At 37.8% G+C, this 24,839-nt stretch overlaps 1 protein-coding gene across 5 annotated transcripts in view; it reads right to left on the reverse strand.

Moving 5' to 3' along the window:
* Positions 1-24,839, reverse strand: part of DMD (dystrophin) — a gene marked incomplete at both ends in the record, with an annotated part of 2,093,893 nt that overhangs the window by 590,046 nt on the left and 1,479,008 nt on the right. The window lies entirely within an intron of this gene.

Raw genomic sequence — 24,839 nt, forward strand, 5'->3', positions numbered from 1 at the left:
TATAAACAGACCAATCACAAACACTGAGGTTGAAACCGTGATTAAAAATCTTCCAACAAACAAAAGCGCAGAAACAGATGGCTTCACAGGAGAATTCTATCAAACATTTAGAGAAGAGCTAACACCTATCCTTCTCAAACTCTTCCAAAATACAGCAGAGGGAGGAACACTCCCAAGCTCATTCTATGAGGCCACCATCACCTTGATACCAAAACCAGACAAAGATGTCATAAAAAAAGGAAACTACAGGCCAATATCACTGACGAACATAGATGCAAAAATACTCAACAAAATACTAGCAAACAGAATCCAACAGCACATTAAAACGATCATACACTGTGATCAAGTGGGGTTTATCCCAGGAATGCAAGGATTCTTCAATATATGCAAATCAATCAATGTGATACACCATATTAACAAACTGAAGGATAAAAACCAAATGATCATCTCAATAGACGCAGAAAAAGCTTTTGACAAAATTCAACACCCATTTATGATAAATACCCTCCAGAAAGTAGGCATAGAGAGAACTTATCTCAACATAATAAAGGCCAAATATGACAAACCCACAGCCAACATCATTCTTAGTGGTAAAAAACAGAAACCATTTCCACTAAGATCAGGAACAAGACAAGGTTGCCCACTCTCACCACTATTATCCAACATAGTTTTGGAAGTTTTAGCCACAGCATTCAGAGAAGAAAAAGAAATAAAAGGAATCCAAATCAGAAAAGAAGAAGTAAAGCTGTCACTGTTTGCAGATGACATCATAGTATACACAGAGAGTCCTAAAGATGCTACCAGAAAACTACTAGAGCTAATCAATGAATTTGGTAAAGTAGTGGGATACAAAAATAATGCACAGAAATCTCTTGAATTCCTATATACTAATGATGAAAAATCTGAAAGAGAAATTAAGGAAACACTCTCATTTACCATTGCAACAAAAAGAATAAAATACCTAGGAATAAACCTACCTAAGGAAACAAAAGACCTGTATGCAGAAAACTATAAGACACTGATGAAAGAAATTAAAGATGCTACAAAGAGATGGAGAGATATACCAAGTTCCTGGATTGGAAGAATCAATATTGTGAAAATCACTATACTACCCAAAGCAATCTACAGATTCAATGCAATCCCTAAAAAACTACCAATGGCATTTTTCACAGAACTAAAACAAAGAATTTCACAATTTGTATGGAAACACAAAAGACCCCCCAATAGCCAAAGCAATCTTGAGAAGGAAAAATGGAGCTGGAGGAATCAGGCTCCCTGACTTCAGACTATACTACAGTAATCAAGACAGTATGGTACTGGCACAAAAACAGAAATATAGATCAATGGAACAGGATAGAAAGCCCAGAGATAAAGCCACACACATATGGTCACCTTATCTTTGATAAAGGAGGCAAGAATATACAATGGAGAAGAGACAGCCTCTTCAAAAAGTGGTGCTGGGAAAACAGGACAGCTACATGTAAAAGAATGAAATTAGAACACTCCCTAACACTGTACACAGAAATAAACTCAAAATGGGTTAAAGACCTAAATATAAGGCCAGACACTATAAAAATCTTGGAGGAAAACCTAGGCAGAACAGTCTATGACATACATCACAGCAAGATCCTTTTTGACCCACCTCATAGAGAAATAGAAATAAAAACAAAAATAAACAAATGGGACCTAATGAAACTTAATAGCTTTTGCACAGCCAAGGAAACCACAAACAAGATGAAAAGACCACCCTCTGAGTGGAAGAAGATATTTGCAAATGAAGCAACTGACAAAAGATTAATCTTCAAAATATACAAGAAGCTCATGCAGCTCAATATCAAAAAAATAAACAACCCAATCCAAAAATGGGCAGAAGATCTAGATAGACATTTCTCCAAAGAAGATATACAGATTGGCAACAAACACATGAAAGAATGCCCAACATCACTAATCATTAGAGAAATGCAAATCAAAACTACAATGAGGTATCACCTCACACTAGTCAGAATGGCCATCATCAAGAAGTCTACAAACAATAAATGCTGGAGAGGGTGTGGAGAAAAGGGTACCCTCTTGCACTGTTGGTGGGAAGGTAAATTGACACAGCTACTATGGAGAACAGTATGGAGCCTCCTTAAAAAGCTAAAAATAGAACTACCATACGACCTAGCAATCCCACTACTGGGCGCATACCCTGAGAAAACCATAATTGAAAAAGAGTCATGTACCACAATATTCATTGCAGCTCTATTTACAATAGCCAGGACATGGAAGCAACCTAAGTGCCCATCAACAGATGAATGGATAAAGAAGATGTGGCACATATATACAGTGGAATATTACTCAGTCATAAAGAGAAATGAAATTGAGTTATTTGTAGTGAGGTGGATGGATGTAGAGTCAGTCATACAGAGTGAAATAAGTCAGAAAGAGAAAAACAAACACCGTATGGTAACACATATATATGGAATCTAAAAAAAAAAAAAGGTTCTGAAGAACCTAGGGGCAAGACAAGAATAAAGATGCAGACGTAGAGAATGGACTTGATGACACGGGGAGGGGGAAGGGTAGGCTGGGACGAAGTGAGAGAGTGGCATGGACATATATACACTACCAAATGTAAAATAGCTAGTGGGAAACAGACGCATAGCACAGGGAGGTCAGCTAGGTGCTTTGTGACCTGCTAGAGGGGTGGGATAGGGAGGGTCGGAGGGAGATGCAAGAGGGAGGGGATATGGGGATATATGTATACATATAGCTGATTCATTTTGTGATACAGGAGAAAATAACACACCATTGTAAAGCAATTATACTACAGTAAAGGTGTTAAAAAAAAAAAGAAAGAAAATAAGTGAAGAGAATGACCAAGTTAACGACTGTGAATCTGAAGGTCTGGCACGTGAATATCACTGGGGTTTAGCGAAAAATGTCATGACCTATAGGTACCACACCAAAGATCAACAAAGCTGCAATGCAGTAGCTAAGAGTGGAGCTAACACCTTACATTTTGATTACATCTCTGTTAGGCTGTGAGTTTGATCAAAAGGGGGAACTGTTAAAGAGAAAAACCACAGGCTCATAATGGCATTACTTGTGGTAAAGTCCATGATACCAAACCTATATTTAATACCTAAACTCACTGCAGTTTCAACCTTCACCAAAAATGTAATCTTAATCAACTAGTCTGGAATTTTCTGGTCAGCACCAAGGAAGTAATCTGCCTTGTGAGCCCACTCCATCCCCCAGAGGAAGAAGAGCAATCTGCATGATAAAATTCATGCAGTTTCCTTCCCCCTAAAAAAGACATCCTGGCCTAAAACTAATCCTTTCTTTTCTTCTGCTAATTGCTCTCTTGCCTCACCCTTCCTTTAAAAACCTTCCATTTGTACATCCCCTTTGAGTGCCCTTCTAGTTGCTAGACGGGATGCTTCCCCATTCATGAACCACCTAATAAAGCCAATTAGACCTTCAAATTTATTCAGTAATTTATTTTTTAACAATGGATAAATGAAAAAAATCATAAAACCATATATTTATAAAAATACTGTTTATATTTCTTCTGTGGCATTTATAAATTTTACCTAATATTATTATAATAATTTTACTTCTATTTAATAACAAACACCTTAATTGAGGAGAGTATATTATTGCTTTCTTGGAATACCATATAATTCCTAGCCTGAAACCTTGTGCACTATAAGTACATAATCAACATTTGATATATAAATGTGTGAATGAAAATTTCAATATTTTAGCTTGTATTTGTCCTTCACATAATTTAAATATTAATGCAAATTGTTAAGTAAAAACATTAGGTCAAGTTTAAAATATAATTCAGCTTTAGGGAAATGAGTAAAATAATCATTAAATCCAATTTGATTTATTTGTGCATATTAGGTCCTTATAAAATGTTTGCAGATTTACACATTTATAAAAGAAAGTCATCAGTCTCATCAGTTCTATTTCTTTTAAAAGAGGGCCAATCTATATTTAATTTCCTTCTACAAGCTTGAAGGTGAAAATTTAATTAGTAAGCACTGAAGGGGAGAAGAATTTGTCACCCCAAAATATGCCTCTTCTGTATAAGGATTATTTTAGGCTGATTATTTTTAAGAAACAGCGGACATGGGAAAAGCTCTGAAAACTGATTAGAAGTTACCCTTTTGTAAGATACATTTACATTTATAAAGGAAATCTCCATTTGTAAGGGTGTCTCCTTCTTTGTACCAGGAAGAGAAGAATGACTCTAAATCTCTAGAAACTCTCAGCAATGGAGAAGACAGGGATTTAAATATGCATCACAACCTTACTCTTGTTCACTGTGCTCTTCCTGGTCACCTCCCATAATTGGTCTCCCTCCCACTACCAATATCTTCTTTTGTCTCTAACTGAAGGTAGTATTTAAGGCAGTGGCTTGGGCCATTTCAGGGAGTTACTCAGTTTTCCTGGGTATCCTATATAGTAGGCAATTTTTTATCTGAACTAGACAACTGTATATGCCAGTGACTTTAGAGGATGGAATTTTGAACTAGGAATCTGGCTCCTATATTCATGATAAAGACCTAATATATAACCTCTAGCTCAAAATATATATTTACAGTTAACCTGTTTTGAATGGCATGCAACTTGCTGGTGTATATATTTAGAACCAGGACACAAAAATAATGAAATGATACCATTTAATCAAAACATCAACAAAATATGATTAGTACTGTTAAAATAGAGCATCTCCCAAGTGCCTATCCCAGATTTTGGTACTAACTGATGCAAACTATCATGGTCAGTCTGGTTGTTCTAAGTCTTAAAATATGTACAACTCATTACCTACCTAATGAAGTGTAAAGCCAGGGAATGTAATGTTTTTAATGGCCATAGCACTTCTTGCTGGCTGCCCTGAGTTGATATTTATTCTACTTCCCCTAGGGACAACAGGGTACTTAGTCATACACCGTTTTCTTTATATAACACAAATTCACATTCTTATTTTGTCTTGAGTTATAACATGACTTCCTGATTTGAGTTCTCTGAACCCTTTCAACAGACATCAGGATAAAAGGAAAAAGAAATTTTCATTAAAAAAAACAAAAGATAAAGAGAATCTGAATCCAAATTTCTACTTTCAAGATTAGAGGGGGGTACTCAGGCTTCTAAAGATTAAGAACTCTTTATTTACATGTCATTTTCATTTTGCTCAGATCAGTCAAGCCACCAGAAGTGAACTGAAGAATATTTCACATGGCCTAGTACATTTTCTGCAAGGATGAATTATGTGAACTAGAATCAGACCAGGGTGCTTTTAAAATCTGTTCTGTTTATAAGAGATTGTATTAAAAAGACTCTCAATTTCTTAAAATTGAAAAAATCACTCACCATTCCCAAGTCTGGGTGTGTTTGCCATGGGTTTTGCTTGGGTTTTGTTTGCTTTTTAAGCAGGGCATTTTATTAATCTCTTCAGGCTAATTCTATCTAACGGTGATTCATGGTCAAGGAGATGATGATATCTGCTTGCAGCCTTACACTATTTGCCAGCTACCCTGTGAGATAGTTCATTCAATCAGTAAGTATTTATGGTGTGCTTGTCATTTTCAGAATAAAATGTTAGAATTATAGGAATTCAAATATAAAGGAGTCACACTTTGAAGCTTACAGTTCAGTCAGGGAGATAAAACATGTACTAGGGACAGAATGTCCTCAGAGAGACACAACAGTGCTTGGAATGCCTAACCTCTGGCATTTAGTAACTTACAAATGTGGCAACATGAGAAAGAGACCTGCTCCCTCAGACACTCCCATCTCTGAACTATCAGAGAAAGAGGGGAATAGAGTCTCCTGCTAGGAAGGTTTTGGTTTTTTTTGTTTAAACATACGTTGGCTTCTTATCTAAGAAGTTTTAAAGGTGACTTTGCTTAAGGCTTAAGAATGAATTCCTCTAAGGATCTTTAAGTCTCATGATTCAATAAATTCCCAATATATTTTAACTTAATTGAGATAAACTATCACAAGTTAACAAGTAATTGATGTAAATATACATCAGTAGTACATTTAAGATTTACATATAAATCTATATATTCATGAATATATAAGAATATAATTATGTATATAAATGTGTACCTGTATATATACATTTATTTAGTTTACATATATATTTATTTATAAAGTTTCAATAATCGAATCTCAAATGTTATTTCCCTTCAGCATAGGTTTGGAGAAAGAACACCCATCTAATCCCTTTTTAGAATCAGAAGACTTGGGTTAAATCCTGGCTCTACCATTTGTTATCTGTGTGACCTTGAACAAGGTATTAATAGCTATCATCCTTGCTTCCCTCATTCATTTAATGAGGACAGTACAGTCGGCTCTCCATATCTGTGGACGAAAAACCCACAGAAACAGAAGGGCTGCTATATTCATCGTCCTTCACCATTTTATATAAGGGACTTGAGCATCTGCAGATTTGTGTATCCACAGGGCCTCCAAACGAATCCCCCACAGATACTGAGGAACAACTGTATCAACTTTAGGTGATACTGTGGAAATCAAATCAACTCATATATGTATCAGAGTTCTTTGTCCAATTCATGTAAAACATAACAGATATCTAAAATATTGTTATTATTTATAAGATGAGATGTCTTAGAATCTGAATAAAATTTGACTTTGCCAATAAATAAGAAAACATTTTAACAGCTCTAACCTATCTCAAATGTTTCATATATTCTGGAGTTCTCTGGGATGTTTCTTCAGTTACCAAAACACCTATAGCTACCAAGAAGGAAACCTGGACATTTTGGGTGCTCTGCCAGATGCTAAGAAAAAAATTACTCCCATTTAATTTATCACTATGTGCCACAAAGTATGTTTGGCATGATGCCCAGCAATGAGAGACACATAACTTGATGTTCTAAAACTCTGAGCAACTTACAAGTACTAGTAATAATCAAGAGAATTCTCCCATTTTATAGTCCAAGAGGACTGTGCCTTCCCCTTTTAGTGGTCCCTACAATGGATAAGACTATGCCAAATCCTTAAGGAAGAGCCGGTAAAATGCCAACTCGAACCTATATATTCAAAAGGCTAACTCAAACCTATACATTCCTATTGTTTCAAAAGGCCAACTCGAACCTATATATTCCTATGTTGTTCATATTACCTTATCTTTCAGCATAATTACACTTGATGTTCACATTTTCAGGATGACTGGATTTTATCAACTCATGGCACAGTTTTTGGTTTAATTATAGAGAGAGGTGCTTTCCCCTCATTCTTATTCTGTGCATTTGAGACTCAATTTTATCTTTCCAAACATTCTGTTGTTTAGCACACATTTTTCTGATAACAAGTGAAATTATGCTGGTATATGACTCTTTGCCTTTCCTTCCCTCCACCTATTCTATTTTTTTGGAAAGCCAGCTGTGGCTCAAGGCAGTAGTTCTATGGCTCCTGTATTAAACAGAAAAGTCTGATTCCAATGGCCAGGTTTACTGTTTCAATCACAACCCTAAAGACTTCATAGGAGACCCTCAATGGATTCATTCCTGTGATCCAGAGTTAGACTACTTACAGATGGTAATAAACAAGACTATGCAGTATTAAGACTAGGAACCAAGATGGTGGAGTAGAAGGATGTGCTCTCACTCCCTCTTGTGAGAACAACAGAATCACAACTAGCTGCTGGACAATCAGCAACAGGAAGACACTGGAACTCACCAAAAAAGATACCCCACATCCAAAGACAAAGGAGAAGCCACAATGAGATAGTAGGTGGGATGCAATCACAGTAAAATCAAATCCCATAACTGCTGGGCGGGTGACTCACAAAATAGAGAACACTTATGCCACAGAAGTCCACCCACTGGAGTGAAGGTTCTGAACCCCACGTCAGGCTTCCCAACCTGGGGGTCCAGCAACGGGAGGAGGAATTCCTAGACAATCAAACTTTGAAGCCTAGTGGGACTTGACTTCAGGACTTCGACAGGACAGGGGGAAACAGAGACTCCACTCTTGGAGGGCACACAAAGTAGTGTGCTCATAACAACCCAGAGGAAGGAGTAGTAGACACCAGGGAGACTGAACCAGACCCACCTGCTAGTGTTGGAGGGTCTCCTGCAGAGGTGCGGGTTGGCTGTGGCTCACGAAGGGGACAAGGACACTGGCAGCAGAAGTTCTGGGAAGTGCTCCTTGGCGTGAGCCCTCCCATAGTCAGTCATTAGCCACACCAAAGAGCCCAGGTAGGCTCCAGTGTTGGGTTGCCGCAGGCCAAACAACCAAAAGGGAGGGAACCCAGCCCCACCCATCAGCAGTCAAGCAGATTAAAGTTTTACTGAGCTCTGCCCACCACAGCAACAGTCAGCTCTACCCACCACCAGTCCCTCCCATCAGGAAACGTACACAAGCCTCTTAGATAGCCTCATCCACCAGAGGGAAGACAGCAGAAGCAAGAAGAACTACAATCCTGCAGCCTTTGGAACAAAAACCACATTCACAGAAACATAGACAAGATGAAAAGGCAGAGGGCTATATACCAGATGAAGGAACAAGATTAAACCCCAGAAAAACAACTGAATGAAGTGGAGATGGGTAACATTTCAGAAAAAGAATTCAGAATAATGATAGTGAAGATGATCCAGGAACTCGGAAAAAGAATGGACACAAAGATCGAGAAGATGCAAGAAATGTTTAACAAAGACCTAAAGAATTAAAGAACAAACAAACAGAGATGAACAATACAATAACTGAAATGAAAACTACACTAGGCGGAATCAATAGCAGAATAACTGAGGCAGAAGAACGGATAAGTGACCTGGAAGACAGAATGGTGGAATTCACGGGTGCAGAACAGAATGAAGAAAAAAGAATGAAAAGAAATGAAGACAGCCTAAGAGACCTCTGGGACAACATTAAGAGCAACAGCATTCGCATTATAGGGGTCCCAGAGGAGAAGAGAGAGTGAAAGGACCTGAGAAAATATTTGAATAGATTATAGTTGAAAACTCCCCTAACATGGGAAAGGAAATAGCCACCCAAGTACAGGAAGCGCAGACAGTCCCATGCAGGATAAACCCAAGGAGAAACATGCCGAGACACATAGGAATCAAACTGGCAAAAATTAAACACAAAGAAAAACTATTGAAAGCAGCAAGGGAAAAAAGGCAAATAACATACAAGGGAACTCCCATAAGGTTAACAGCTGATTTCTCAGCAGAAACTCTACAAGCCAGAAGGGAGTGGCATGATATACTTAAAATGATGAAAGGGAAGAACCTACAACCAAGATTACTCTACCAGGCAAGGATCTCATTCAGATTCAATGGAGAAATCAAAAGCTTTACAGAGAAGCAAAAGCTAAGACAATTCAGCACCACCAAACCAGCTCTACAACAAATGCTAAAGGAACTTCTCTAAGTGGGAACCACAAGAGAAGAAAAGGACGTACAAAAACAAATGCAAAACAATTAAGAAAATGGTCATAGGAACATACATATCAATAACTACCCTAAACGTGAATGGATTAAATGCTGCAACCAAAAGACACAGGCTTGCTGAATGGATACAAAAACAAGACCCATATATATGCTGTCTACAAGAGACCCACTTCAGACCTAGGGACACATACAGACTGGAAGTGAGGGGATGGAAAAAGATATTCCATGCAAATGGAAGTCAAAAGAAAGCTGGAGGGCTTCCCTGGTGGCACAGTGGTTGAGAGGCCGCCTGCCAATGCAGGGTACACAGGTTCATGCCCCAGTCCAGAAAGATCCCACATGCCATGGAGTGGCTAGGCCTGTGAGCCATAGCCACTGAGCCTGCACGTCCGGAGCCTGTGCTCCGCAGTGGGAGAGGCCACAGCAGTGAGAGGCCCGCATACCGCAAAAAAAAAAAAAAAAGCTGGAGTAGCAATTATCATATCAGATAAAATAGACTATAAAATAAAGAATGTTATAAGAGACAAGGAAGGACACTACATAGTGATCAAGGGATCAATCCAAGAAGAAGATATAACAGTTATAAATATATATGCACCCAACATAGGAGCACCTAAACACATAAGGCAACTGCTAACAGCTATAAAAGAGGAAATCGACAGTAACACAATAATAGTGGGGGACTTTAACACCTCACTTACACCAATGGACAGATCATCCAAAATGAACATAAATAGGAAACAGAAGCTTTAAATGACACAATAGACCAGAGAGATTTAATTGGTATTTATAGGACACTGCATCCAAAAAGAGCAGATTACACTTTCTTCTCAAGTGTGCACGGAACATTTGCCAGGATACATCACATCTTCGGTCACAAATCAAGCCTCAGTAAATTTAAGAAAACTGAAATCATATCAAGCATCTTTTCTGACCACAATGCTATGAGATTAGAAATGAATTACGGGGAAAAAAAAGTAAAAAATGCAAACACATGGAGGCTGAACAATACGTTACTAAATAACCAAGAGATCACTAAAGAAACCAAAGAGGAAATCAAAAAATACCTACAGACAAATGACAATGAAAACACGACAATCCAAAACCTATGGGATGCAGCAAAAGCAGTTCTAAAAGGGAAGTTTATAGCTATACAAGCTTACCTCAAGGAACAAGAAAAATCTCAAATAAACAGTCTAACCTTACACCTAAAGGAACTAGAGAAAGAAGAACAAACAAAACCCAAAGCTTGCAGAAGGAAAGAAATCATAAAGATCAGAGCAGAAATAAATGAAATAGAAACAAGGAAAACAATAGCAAAGATCAATAAAACTAAAAGCTGGTTCTTTGAGAAGATAATCATAATTGATAAACCATTAGCCAGACTCATCAAGAAAAAAAAAGGAAAAGATTCAAATCAACAGAATTAGAAATGATAAAAGGAGAAGAAACAACAGACACTGCGGAAATACAAAGCATACTAAGAGAATACTACAAGCAACACTATGCCAATAAATTGGACAACCTGAAAGAAATGGACAAATTCTTAGAAAGGTATCACCTGCCAAGACTGCACCAGGAAGAAACAGAAAATATGAACAGACAAATCACAAGTAACGAAATTGAAACTGTGATTAAAAATCTTCCAACAAACAAAAGTCTAGGACCACATGGCTTCACAGGTGAATTCTATCAAACATTTAGAGAAGAGCTAACACACATCCTTCTCAAACTCTCCCAAAAAATTTCAGAGGAAGGAACACTCCCAAACTCATTCTATGAGGCCACCATCACCCTGATACTAAAACCAGACAAAGTTATTACAAAAAAAGAAAATTACAGACCAATATCACTCATGAATACAGATGCAAAAATCCTCAACAAAATACTAACAAACAGAATCCAACAACACATTAAAAGGATCACACACCATGATCAAGTGGGATTTACCCCAGGGATACAAGGATTCTTCAATATATGCAAATCAATCAACGTGATACACCATATTAACAAATTGAAGAATAAAACCATATGATCATGTCAATAGATGCAGAAAATGCTTTTGACAAAATTCAACACCCATTTATGATAAAAACTCTCCAAAAAATGGGCATAGAGGGAACCTACCTCAACATAATAAAGGCCATATACAACAAACCCATAGCAAACATCATCCTCCATGGTGAAAAACTGAAAGCATTTCCTCCAAGATCAGGAGCAAGACAAGGATGTCCACTCACCACTATTATTCAACATAGTTTTGGAAGTCCTAACCATGGCAATCAGAGAAGAAAAAGAAATAAAAGGAATACAAATTGGAAAAGAGAAGTACAGCTGTCAGTGTCTGCAGATGACATGATACTATACAGAGAGAATCCTAATAATGCCACCAGAAAACGACTAGAGCTAATCAATTAACTTGATAAAGTTTCAGGATACAAAATTAATGCACAGAAATCTCTTGAATTCCTATACACTAATGATGAAAAATCTGAAAGAGAAATTAAGGAAACACTCCCATTTACCACTGTGACAAAAAGAATAAAATACATAGGAATAAACCCACCTAGGGATACAAAGGACCTGTATGCAGAAAACTATAAGACACTGATGAAAGAAATTAAAGATGATACAAACAGATGGAGAGATATACCATGTTCTTGGATTGGAAGAATCAATATTGTAAAAATGACTACACTACCCAAAGGAATCTACAGATTCAATGCAATCCCTATCAAATTACCAATGGCATTTTTTACGGAACTAGAACAAATCATCTTAAAATTTGTATGGAGACACAAAAGACCCTGAATAGCCAAAGCAGTCTTGAGGACTTCTTTGAGGAGCGGGAGGAATCAGACTCCCTGACTTCAGACTATATTACAAAGCTACAGTAATCAAGACAATATGGTACTGGCACAAAAACAGAAACATAGATCAATGGAACAAGATAGAAAGCCCAGAGGTAAACCCACGCACCTATGGTCAACTAATCTATGACAAAGGAGGCAAGGATATACAATGGAGAAAAGAAAGTCTCTTCAATAAGTGGTGCTGGGAAAACTGGACAGCTACATGTAAAAGGATGAAATTAGAACACTCCCTATCACCATGCACAAAAATAAACTCAAAATGGATTCAAGATCTAAATGTATGACCGGACACTATAAAACTCTTAGAGGAAAACATAGGAAGAACACTCTTTGACATAAATCACAGCAAGATATTTTTTGATCCACCTCCTAGAGTAATGGAAATAAAACCAAAAATAAACAAATGGGACCTAATGAAAGTTCAAAGCTTTTGCACAGCAAAGGAAACCATAAAGAAGACGAAAAGACAAACCTCAGAATGGGAGAAAATATTTGCAAACAAATCAACAGACAAAGGATTAATCTCCAAAACATATAAACAGCTCGTGCAGCTCAATATTAAAAAAGCAACCCAATCCAAAAATGGGCAGAAGGGCTTCCCTGGTGGCGCAGTGGTTGAAAGTCTGCCTGCTGATGCAGGGGACATGGGTTCGTGCCCTGGTCCGGGAGGATCCCACATGCCGCAGAGCGGCTGGGCCCGTGAGCCATGGCCACTGAGCCTGTGCGTCCGGAGCCTGTGCTCCGCAACGGGAGAGGCCACAGCAGTGAGAGGCCCGCGTACCACAAAAAAAAAAAAAAAAAAAAAAAAAGCACAAAAATGGGCAGAAGACCTAAATAGACATTTCTCCAAAGAAGACATACAGATGGCCAAGAAGCACATGAAAAGCTGTTCAACATCACTAATTATTAGAGAAATGAAAATCAGAACTACAATGAGGTATCACCTCACACCAGTTAGAATGGGCATCATCAGAAAATCTACAAACAACAAATCCTGGAGAGGGTGTGGAGAAAAGGCAACCCTCTTGCACTGTTGGTGGGAATGTAAATTGATACAGCCACTATGGAGAACAGTATGGAGGTTCCTTAAAAAACTAAAAATAGAATTACCATATGATCCAGCAATCCCACTACTGGGCATATACCCTGAGAAAAGCATAATTCAAAAAGATGCATGCACCCCAATGTTCATTGCAGCACTATTTACAATAGCCAGGTCATGGAAGCAACCTAAATGCCCATCGACAGACGACTGGATAAAGAAGATGTGGTACATATATACAATGGAATATTACTCAGCCCTAAAAAGGAACAAAACTGCGTCATTTGTTGAGACGTGGATGGATCTAGAGACTGTCATACAGAGTGAAATAAGTCAGAAAGAGAAAAACAAATATCGTATATTAAGGCATGTTTGTGGAACCTAGAAAAATGGTACAGATGAACTGGTTTGCAGGGCAGAAGTTGAGACAGATGTAGAGAATTTATGGACACCAAGGGGGAAAGCCGTGGGGGGGTGGGGATGGTGGTGTGATGAATTGGGCGATTGGTATTGACATGTATACGCTGATGTATATAAAATTCATGACTAATAAGAAACTGCTGTGTAAAATAAATAAAATTAAATTAAAAAATTTAAAAAAACTAATACTAAACTTTCTTTGGGTTATTTGTATGGAAATATGTTAATATAAATGTTTCAGACATTACATGAAATTCCTAAAAATCTTATATATTCTGGTATAATGTTATAAGTCATAATTCTAGTTATTATTTTAAAATGTATATCTCAGAAATAACTAAATTTCATTGCCAATTGCATTATTATGAACTTTCATCAAATCTTTAACCATGGTCATTTTTAAGTCTTTTGTCATTTACAGACAGTTCTGGGTGTACTCTGATGCTTTTGCAAAAATGTTCCTATAAAAGGGTTTCATCTTCAAGGAATTCATGGAAAAGAGTCTGATAAGCACAGGTTTCTGGTAACTGAATATACTGCTGAACTGAATGAATAAGCATTTTCAGAACTCTAATGGAAAACTGATGAATTCATAAAAGTGCTAACAGAAGATCAAGATGAAAAAAAAAATTAACTACATGGGACTGAGTGAACTGATGAGGATGATTATAATTTTTGTGACTTTCTGTTTGAAAAAAAAAAAGACTATGCAGTAGCTGGAAACCATAAAAATAGAATGTCCTGCATAAATATTTTTGCTTTATCTTAATACTGAATAAAATATCATAAAGCATTTCATTCAGAAAATCTTGATGTAGAACCTATTTTTTCCCAAGGCCCTTGACCAGAATTTAAGAGAATCAGCACTCTCAGTGAAGGAAAATTTCTTGAGCAAGTACTAAATATTCTGTGTATAGACAGAAGAACAATTTTCAATCTTCATGTACCCATTTTCTAAATGTAAAAAACTCTTACACTTATAGCAGGGCTCTGTCACTGTTGATACCTAGCAGACTTAATAGAACTGTCAAAGATGAAGATAGCTGAATGTTATGGACTGAATGTTTGTGGCCCCTGAATTTTCACATGCTGAATGAAGCCTTAACGCCCAATGTGATGGTATTTGGAGGTGGGGCCTTTGGGAAGTAATTAAGTTTAGATGAGGTCATGAGGGTCGGTCCTCATGACAGGATTAGTGTTCTTATTAGAAGATGGAGAGAGCAGAGCTTTCTGCTCTCTGAGAATTGGCCCTATGCAAGCTAGGAAGGGGCTCTCACCAGGAACCGAATCTGCTGGCACTTTGATCTTGGACTTTCCAGCCTCCAGAACTGTGAGAAATAAATGTCTATTATATAATCTACACAGTCTATAGTATTTTGTCACAGCAGCCCAAGATGACCAAGACACTGTTATTTTTGTAGTGATTTGCCATTTGAAAAGGGCTTTCTTTTCCTGATGTCACTCCACTTAATCCTAATAGCAATCTGGTACAGAAGGCATCAGGGCCCAATTTTACAGATGAAAAAACAAAGGGTCAGAGACACTAAATAATTTGCCAAGGGTCCTGTTGTCATTAAACAGCAGAGCCAGGACTTAAACCACATCTTCCCATCTTAGATTCATTGCTTTTAGCACCACATTACTCTTAGAATGAAACTAAGGAAAGACATTCTTACGTGTTTGTCTCACAAACATAAAAGTAATCATCATCCTCATCCCACAACCAACTGCTAGCTGCCTAGGTCTTTCTGGTAGGCCTCCAAAACTCAAGAGCTTTCTTTCCAAAACCCATATTCTCCACGTGGAGCTAGGCTGAGTGGATCTGAGATAATTATCAACATGTCCAGCAGCTATAGAAAAGTCTTGGTGGGTTATAGTATGAATTCTGAGGCTAGGTCACAAACGGCATTATAGCTTCTGCCTTGTACTCATGCTTTACTTATTCTTGAAGCCAGCCACAAAGTTGCAGGAATACTCAAGCAGTCCCATGGAGAAGCTCATGTAGAGAAGAACCAGCTAGACAGCACCACCTCACAAACAACATGAGTGAGCCACCTTGGGAGTAAATCCTCCAGCCCCAGTCAAGCTTTCACATGACTGCAGACCCAGGTGACTACTGTCTGCAACCTCATGAGAAATCCCCAAGACAGAACCACTCAACCAAGTCACTTGTGATTTCCTGACCTAGAGAACCTGTGAGAGATAATAAATGATTGTTGCTGTTTTAAGGCATTAAGTTTTGGGGTTGTTTTGCAGCAGTAGGTAACCACAAACTCCTTTTCTTGACTAAAGTAGAATGAGCCCAGCTCTGTCCTTTGCATGTAGAAAGTTCACAATCCATTAATCCTCCTTACTTCATGAATGCTTCCCTTAAGGCAGGTACAGCAGAATAAAGACTAGTGGCAAACAATTTGTTACGCTGCTTCAAATGATTAATGAGGGCATTTGTTAAAGAAAGAAATGGTAGATCTCAAATAATCCCTACACTCTTCCAACACCTCAGGGGAGGTGAGGGAATCTTTTAGGAGCAGTCCATAGCACATATCTAACCCTTGGCTTAGCTTCATCTAAAGTGCATGGTACACCAGGGAGTAACAGCCCTCCCTATGCCCGGAGTTACCAAAATATAAGAGAAATTCAGGTCTTTAGTTGCAATGTCCTAATATGCCATAAGATGAAAATGCTAGTCTATGAAAATCTGGAATTCCCCCTGTGAGCATATCTCTTCCTGTTTTGTATTTGTCTTATCAGCTCACTTTGTCTGAGTGTGAGATTCTTTATATTTATTCATCACCATCTTTATTCTATTATACCATAAAGAAAAAAATCATTTTATTTAATTGGTTTATTTATTTAATAGTTATGTTCATCATATTCAGTTTTTTAAACTGAATAGAGTGAATAGAACATTTGCTAATCCAAATCTTTCCCCTTAGAAACATAACGAAAAAAATAAGCAATTTGGGCTTCCCTGGTGGCGCAGTGGTTAAGAATCCGCCTGCCAATACAGGGGACACAGGTTCGAGCCCTGGTCCGGGAGGATCCCGCGTGCTGCGGAGCAACTAAGCCCATGCGCCACAACTACTGAGCCCATGTGCCACAATTACTGAGCCTGCACTCTAGAGCCCGTGCTCCACAACAAGAGAAGCCACCAAAATGAGAAGCCCACGCACTGCAACGAAGAGTAGCCCCCGCTCTCTGCAACTAGAGAAAGCCTGAGCACAGCAACGAAGACCCAATGCAGCCAAAAATAAATAAATTTTCTTAAAAAGCAATTAGTAGAAAACACTATTTATGTTCATAATTGTAGATACATCACTTTAAATAAAATTTATTTATTTTTCCGATTACATGCTCACATGAAAGATTAATAATTATATATAGTCATGGCAGCTAATTTGGATTTTAAATCCTTTTCAAATATATTTTGATATTAATCTCTTATAAAATTAAAAATGAGATACATTAAAATAGAATTATTTCATCATAGATATTTAGTATTAGTTTAACACAATATAAGAAAAATTCTATAAAGAAAAAACACACCTATTTTTTATAGGTAAAAATATTTAATGTATGAGTTATAATTACTCTAATGGAGCTCTGAAATTTATCAAGATGTTAAAGATCATTTCTATTTTTTTCCCATTTTTTAATATATATTTCCAGGTACCCTATTGAATGGATACTAATGAAAATGAAAGGAATCATGAAATTTATATGTGAAGAAACACATGGCACTATGAACCTCACTGTGATGGTTAATTTTATATGTCAACTTGGCTAGATAACGATACCCAGTTATTTAAGCATCACCCTAGAGGTTTCTGTAAAGGTATTTTTTAGATGTGATTAACATTTAAATCTGTAGATTTTGAGTAAAGCAGATTAGCCTCCATAATGTGGGAGGGCCTCATCCAATAAGTTGAAGTCCTTAAAAGAAAAGACTGAGATCCCCAGAAAAGGAAAAAAATTCTGCCTCCAGACAGCCTCTGGACTCAAGACTGTAGTATCAACTCTTCTCTAAGTATCCATCCTGCTGGTGTGCCCTGAAGACTTCATACTTCCCAGTTCCCACAGTGGCATGAGCCAATTCCTTAAAATCTCTCTCTCTTCTGCTCTTTATGAGTGTGTGTGCATTAAATAAACATAAATGAATATATAAATAAATATATATGCATATATATTATACATATATATATATATATATATATATATATATATATAGAGAGAGAGAGAGAGAGAGAGAGAAAGAGCACATGCTAGTTCTCTGGAGAATGCTAACTAATATACTTACTATTCCTAGCAAATAACAACACTGGAAGAAAAGATTAATAATAATAATAGGGGCTTCCCGGGTGGCGCAGTGGTTAAGAATCCGCCTGCCAATGCGGGGGACATGGGTTCGAGCCCTGGTCCGGGAAGATCCCACATGCCGGGGAGCAACTAAGCCCGTGTGATACAACTGAGCCTGAGCTCTAGAGCCCGAGAGCCACAACTACTAAAGCCCTCGAGCCTAGAGCCCGTGCTCCACAACAAGAGAAGCAACTGCAATGAGAAGCCCACGCAACCCAACGAAGACCCAATGCAGCCATAAATAAATAAGTAAGTAAGTAAGTAAATAAATAAATAAATAGACAGAATGGAGTAAAACTCTTATTTTTGTAGCAGGATTGAGGAAGTGATATTTCGTTTAACCCTTGGTATAACACTGAGGTCCACTGCACCAAAACTTACACTATTAGACTGGTTGGATTGCAGAAGATAGAGAAAACAAAATACAGTGCGAAACCTATAAACTCACTCTTCAGTGTGTGTTTGTCTAAATGCACCTAGATTGCAAGTTGCCACTGGGAGGGGTGGTGAGAACTCTTCTTATCAATATATTCCTTAAATGTAAGACAAGTTCCAGGCTCTTCCTTAGGCCTGCTTTTTTTTTCACCTGACACCCTCATCTCTATGCAAGCTTAACCACTCCAGGTAACTTCCAAATCTGTGTAGAAGTAACTTCACCCCTGAAATCTCCTCTTGTGTTTTCAACCATTTCTCATTCTGGACATCAGCTATATCTTAGACACATTATTTTATTACCCATAATCAACTCCTTTTCCTGAGTTTGTCTCTGGTTATATTACCATCTTCCAAAGAACTGAATCTCAAAATCTTAAGAGGTAAGCACTCTCTTAGATCTTCAATTCCACACATCCAGTCAATGTCCAAATACTGTTAATGCTAGCTCCACCGCATATCTTAATTCAGTTCTTTCTTTTCACTCCACTGCCACTGCTCTAGCTCGGGCTCTTGTGGCTCCTAACTGCTCTCACTAACTTCATTTACTGCCTTATCCTACACAACATATGTGCTCACACTCTCACTCACACACTCACACACACACACACACACACACACACACACACACACTCCTACAAATTCATCCGTCACACCATGGCTAACCTAAGTCTAATTATGTATTCTCCTGTCATCCTTTCCTGAAGTATCCTTCCCTCTCCAACCTCTTTCTGCTTTTCAAAATACTAATCAAATTTATGATTTTTAGACAAAATTTAACCTCCTGGGAGCATTCCAGGACCCCCTCATTCAGATCCAATCTCCCTTTCTCTTGCACGCTCTCTCTGCATTTTGTAATACTTCTCTACAGAAGTACTTACCGTAGACTGCCTTGCCCGGATATACTTGTCCAAATACCCACATTTGATTGTTAGCTCTTTTAATACAGAGGGAGGCTGAATCATTCCTCCCTGTATCCCCTCCATCACCTCTGATATTAACTTGCGCAGAGTAAGCATTCAAATATTTACTGAACTGAACTCTTGGGTTGCCAGCGGCATCCTGGTGGATGTAAACTTTGAGAGCTGCTTGTAGTTATAACAGGTTGACAGCAGGTGCTAGATGTCAAAAGAAGGGAATTTATATGGTTGACTCCACTTCTTCTAAAATAAGCAACTCTCTACTAGACAATACCTGAGAGGAAGATATTGGCTGGCATTTCATTAGCAATAGAGATTTCATAAAAATGTGGAGAATAACAGTCTTTTTATTTCACCATGAAGTATTTCTTACATTTGGTTGCAGCAATGAATGATGGGTTGACAAAGCTGCTAAAAAACTGTCAGTTAATTCAGAAATCCTGTGACAGTATTTTTATTCTCATACAGTAGAGCATTCTCCTCTCTACAGCCCTGTACACCAGCTCTTTAAGCAATACGATACAAATTCATTCTCTTAAAATTTATATGATGTCACTAAATTTCTCAAAGAATTTTGGACTAGTTTGAAAAAGTCTTTGCTGAAAAAATAATTTTAAAAGAAACAACTCTCTCCTAACGCTTGGTATTTTGTTTTAGAAGTTCCACCCTTGTGGTAGATAATAAAAGGCCATATATTATTTCCCCTTCATATTCTCCCAGCTCCAGTTCCTCTGTACCAGATTCATCTCATCTTGATAGTATCTACCATTTAATGAACATCTAATATGTGCCAGGTCTTCACTTTAGAAACATCATGTAATTTTATCTTTATAATCACCTTACCAGCTTAAGTATTATTATTATCCCCACATGACAGATGATGGAACCATGGCTTAGAGAAGTGAATCTACTTGGTCAAGGTTGAACAGCTAATAGATTACTGAGCTCCACTATCCTGCACATTTTCAACACATGTAAGAGACAATCCTATAATTAGACATGCAAATGCATAGAAGACAACAATATAAATGGGAGCAGTAAAACATATTCATATTATAGTAAACTGAGGTTACTCCTAATATTTTAAGTTGTCAAATAAATATTTCTTTCTATTTTTTGACTAACAAGCCCTTACTATTTGATGTGCCTCAGGCTTTAGAATTATGTAGACATCAGTTTAAATCCTAGTCCCTCACATGAAATTTTACTAGGACCCCAGGCATGTTATTTAAGCTCTCTGAGCTTCAGTTTTCTGTCTCTATAATAATGCCCACCTCCTAAGGTTACAGTAAATACTGAAAAGGAAATAGCTTACATCAATTGCCTTGCTTTTTGTAGTATCACTCACATGAAGGCTTTTCCAAATATTTGTTTAATTCTATTTATATATCTTATTCCATCTTTGCCAAAGCAACTTTCTCCTTTTGATCTTCTAAAGCTCTCACTCCATTTTTTTGGGGGGTGTGTGGTGGGTAGTGGAAAAATCAGATAGTTACTTAAGAGCTTACTAAATGCGTTAAATGCTCTCCCACTAAGCATTCAAACAAGGCAATTAGATTATAATTAAAACAACAAGAGATAACATTCACTGAACTCTTACTATGGCCAGGAGCTAAGTGCTCTTCATGTAATAACTCATTTAATTCTCCCAACCTTGAGGCGGACAGAAGTAATCTTATTTTATAGAGCAGGAAACCGAAATCAGATAGTTTACTGAGATTAGTTGTTTGTTCAGGGTCACAATGGTACGTACGACGTGGCCAGCCCAGGCAGCTTGCCCTTAAAACCTATATGTGCTGTTGCCACAGATCTTTAAAATGGTAATGGTGAGGATTAGGGAGGGAGAAGCTACAGAAGCAAGGTTCTCAAATACAAATGTCAGATGAGCCATGTTCACCAATATTATTTAAGGAATAAACAGAACAATAAGAGAGCAGTTCTTTTTTTCCCATATCCTCCTTACTGCTATGAGAGGTATTATGGTACTAAGATTTGCAATCGTAAGGGACATGAACACGAGTTTTGCATAATTCAGAAACCTCCAAGGAAGCAATTTTAAATCCTTCTTATCTGTTTTTGATCTCCTGACCTAGCCCTTTTACAGAAGAAAATGACCAGGAATGGGTGACACATTCAGCAACTGAAGGAAAATGAGCAGTTGTCAAACTGCTTTTGGACTCCCATCCAAAAGAGGGAAGGATTCCCATCAGAAACAGCGAGGAGGATTTTTTACCTGAATGCTCTTAGAATGAAATTTATTCTTTCACCTAGATTATTACAACATGATTTCCATCAATATAGTCACCTGAAAACAACAGATACCATGGAAACAGTTTTATACAGAGAAACATGGTTGGTATTTTGCAGCCCCAGCTACTAGTAGAGAAGAATTGCTTTTTACTGGCCTTTGCTCTTGACAGAATATAATAACTATGTACAGATTTCCCCAACTGTTCAAAGTTATGAACTGGGATTCACCAAGGAGGGAACCACGTTTCAATATAGTACTATATACTTACTGAATATTTTTCTTTATTTAGCTGATTCCTTTTTAAGTATTTCTAGAAGTTTCAGGGCAATAAAAAAGGAATACTGAAATCTTCAAATAAGAAAATACAATTTTAGGAGCAAGTATCTTATTTCTACGCGTTCCCTGAAAACCAAATCTATACTGAGAAAAATTCTATTTTGAACACGATTGAAACTTTACGAGTACTGAATCTCCATCCCATTTTATTGATTTCAAACGGAGAGATAAACTAAAGCATAGCAGGGCTGCAAATGACATTGTTTAGATAAACGTATCTTGTCAGAATTATCCTGGTACCAGCATTAGAGGCTCCAGGCATATTTAGAACTAAGATTCTGCCTTAGGCTCTAAACAAGAAACATGACATGTCTCAACAGACATTTGATTTTAAGAAAATGCTTTTTTGGACCATTTTGGTTGGACTCTTTCCACTATGCTGCAAATATTCATAAAGACATTCATTCCTAAAAGACAAAAGCTTAGAAAAGCAGAACTATTCAAATCACTGGATGTTAGCAGAGATATACAAACCTGCCCTCCAGTCACTCAATTTTAATCTACATCATGAAAAAAAGTCAATACAATATTTTAAAAAGATTGCAAGGGATAATGGAAAATTTTAGACAAAGCTGAATGGATACTGTAAAATAAATGAGTGTTATTTTCCTCTTTTTCATTGGTAAAATAACAAATGACTTTCTATATAGTATGTTTGGATTTGTATAAACAGAGCACTTAACCGTGGAGTGGGAATTCAGTCTCATAAATCACTCACTCTTTTAGGCCTGTGTGTATCAACCTGGTTGCGGAAGCCTCATGGTTCCAGTTTGAGGGAGGAACACTCTACTATATCAGTTGGAAAGCTATCTATGTTGGTCATTACAAGGCAATTTTGCTCTTGTATTGCTGGTTTTAGAAATGGCATTCTATACATTACACAGAACTATAGAACTTAAGTGCATTCTTCTTGTCCAAATTAGCTGTGGAAGAGACTGACTAGTTTCTTGCCAAATTAATTTCTGCCTGGGCTCAACATTGGACATTATTTTCCAGATTCCCTTGCAGTTAGATGTGGCCATGTGACAAGTTCCAGCCAACAGATTATGAACAAAGTAATGTGTACGACTTCCAGGCCTGGCTCAAAATAAATTCCAACGGTCAATACTCGTTCCTCACCTGCCCATTAAATGCATAACACTTTGATGTTCTGGACACAAATGTTGGAAGGGGCTTGGGCTCCTGAATGACTTCATTAAGTGCTGCTTACTTTGGAATACACCAGAATTAAAAGTGAACTTATACTGCAGTAAACTACCAAGATTTGAGAGCTTACCTGTTACAGTGGCTACTGCCACCTAACTAATACATTAGCACATATCCAAATACATTGTTTAATCAACAATAGTTAAAATTTCAAAATCAAGAAGAGTCTATTTTAATTAATATTCACTACAACTGAAAGGGGAAATGTCTCCAGGAAGTCAATCAAAACATCCATAATTGCAGACTGAAACCGTCTTTAGTCCTAGTCCTAGTGATTCAGGTCATTAACAAAAACATGAAAACGAGGTGGGAAGCGGTAAACATTCTGAAAGGAACACACACTTCTAAGCCAGAAAGAGACATGTGCAAATTCTAAGCTCTGTTCTTTGCTTATTTTGTAGGCTTGAACAATTTAACCATTCTCAGAAACTGTTTCCTCATCTATAAAATGAGGATTATGAAATTTAGCTGACAGGATTTTGTAAAGGTTTCACACACACACGCACACACACACGTACAAATACACACACCACACACAACATGTACTGCCTGATACCTGGGAGGTACTCAATAAAATAAGAGCTATTATCACTATTTACCTAATAAATGTAAGTATGACTAATAATATTTGCCAAATATTAACCTTCGATTCTGGTTACTCTTTCCCCTCCCCCAACATACTGGCAGCCAGACATTCTGCTTCTACTTCCTTAGGGAAGTGTTGACACAACAGAATGTATATTATGAGACACAGACTCTTGGTTTTTAAGTTTCAAAAGCCTAGGCCTGGTATAAGACAAAAGCTTTGGAAGGAAAAAAAGATGATTAAACGAAGGTTTTCCCTCCTCTTGCACTAGAAAAGATTCCTCTAGATGTGGGAGGGAAACGAGCGGGCACTGCAGGGGAAGTAAGAAAATTTAATATTGATATGTATCCCTGGAGGGAAAGGAGGTGGAAGGAAGGGAGGAAACCCAGGGAAACCCAAGAGAATCTGAGAGCAGAGGTGACCTGGACCTTACTTCTGAGGAGAGCCTCTGAGGAAAACAGGATGGAAAGCAGTTTCCCTCACCCTTCCCTCTATCCCTCTTCCTGACCTCATGCACAGTCACTCTGAATCATCCCGTATAAAGAAGAGTAGGTGCAATGTCTAGGCAGATGGGCCTTAAACAGCCTCTCAAAGTTCCCACCCACCCCAGTATGGCATGAGGAATGGTACAACGATCTCTCATATGACACAATGAGGGCATCCAAGCAGCAGGGAGACGTCTAGATCTGAAAGTGCCACTGCAGATAGGAAACAAAGAGGGTCCAGGAAGCAACTGCCTGCTTGAACCAAAAACCAAGGATACGAGGGAAGAGAATGGCATCTCCACGGATGCCAGCCCAGATAAATGACAAGTGAGGAGCAGATGTCCTGCCACAGCCATGCTCACCACAGCAGCCCCCTGCCATGCCTCGCAACTACATAAGTCTGGATTGATGAAAATTATATTTTCTCTATTCCACAGAATTACATTCAGTTATTGAAAGATAACATTATGGACTAAAAATCTTAGTTACAATATTTTTTTTTGTAATTTGAGT

This window comes from Hyperoodon ampullatus (assembly GCF_949752795.1).
Source record: "Hyperoodon ampullatus genome assembly, chromosome: X".
Lineage (NCBI taxonomy): Eukaryota > Metazoa > Chordata > Mammalia > Artiodactyla > Ziphiidae > Hyperoodon > Hyperoodon ampullatus.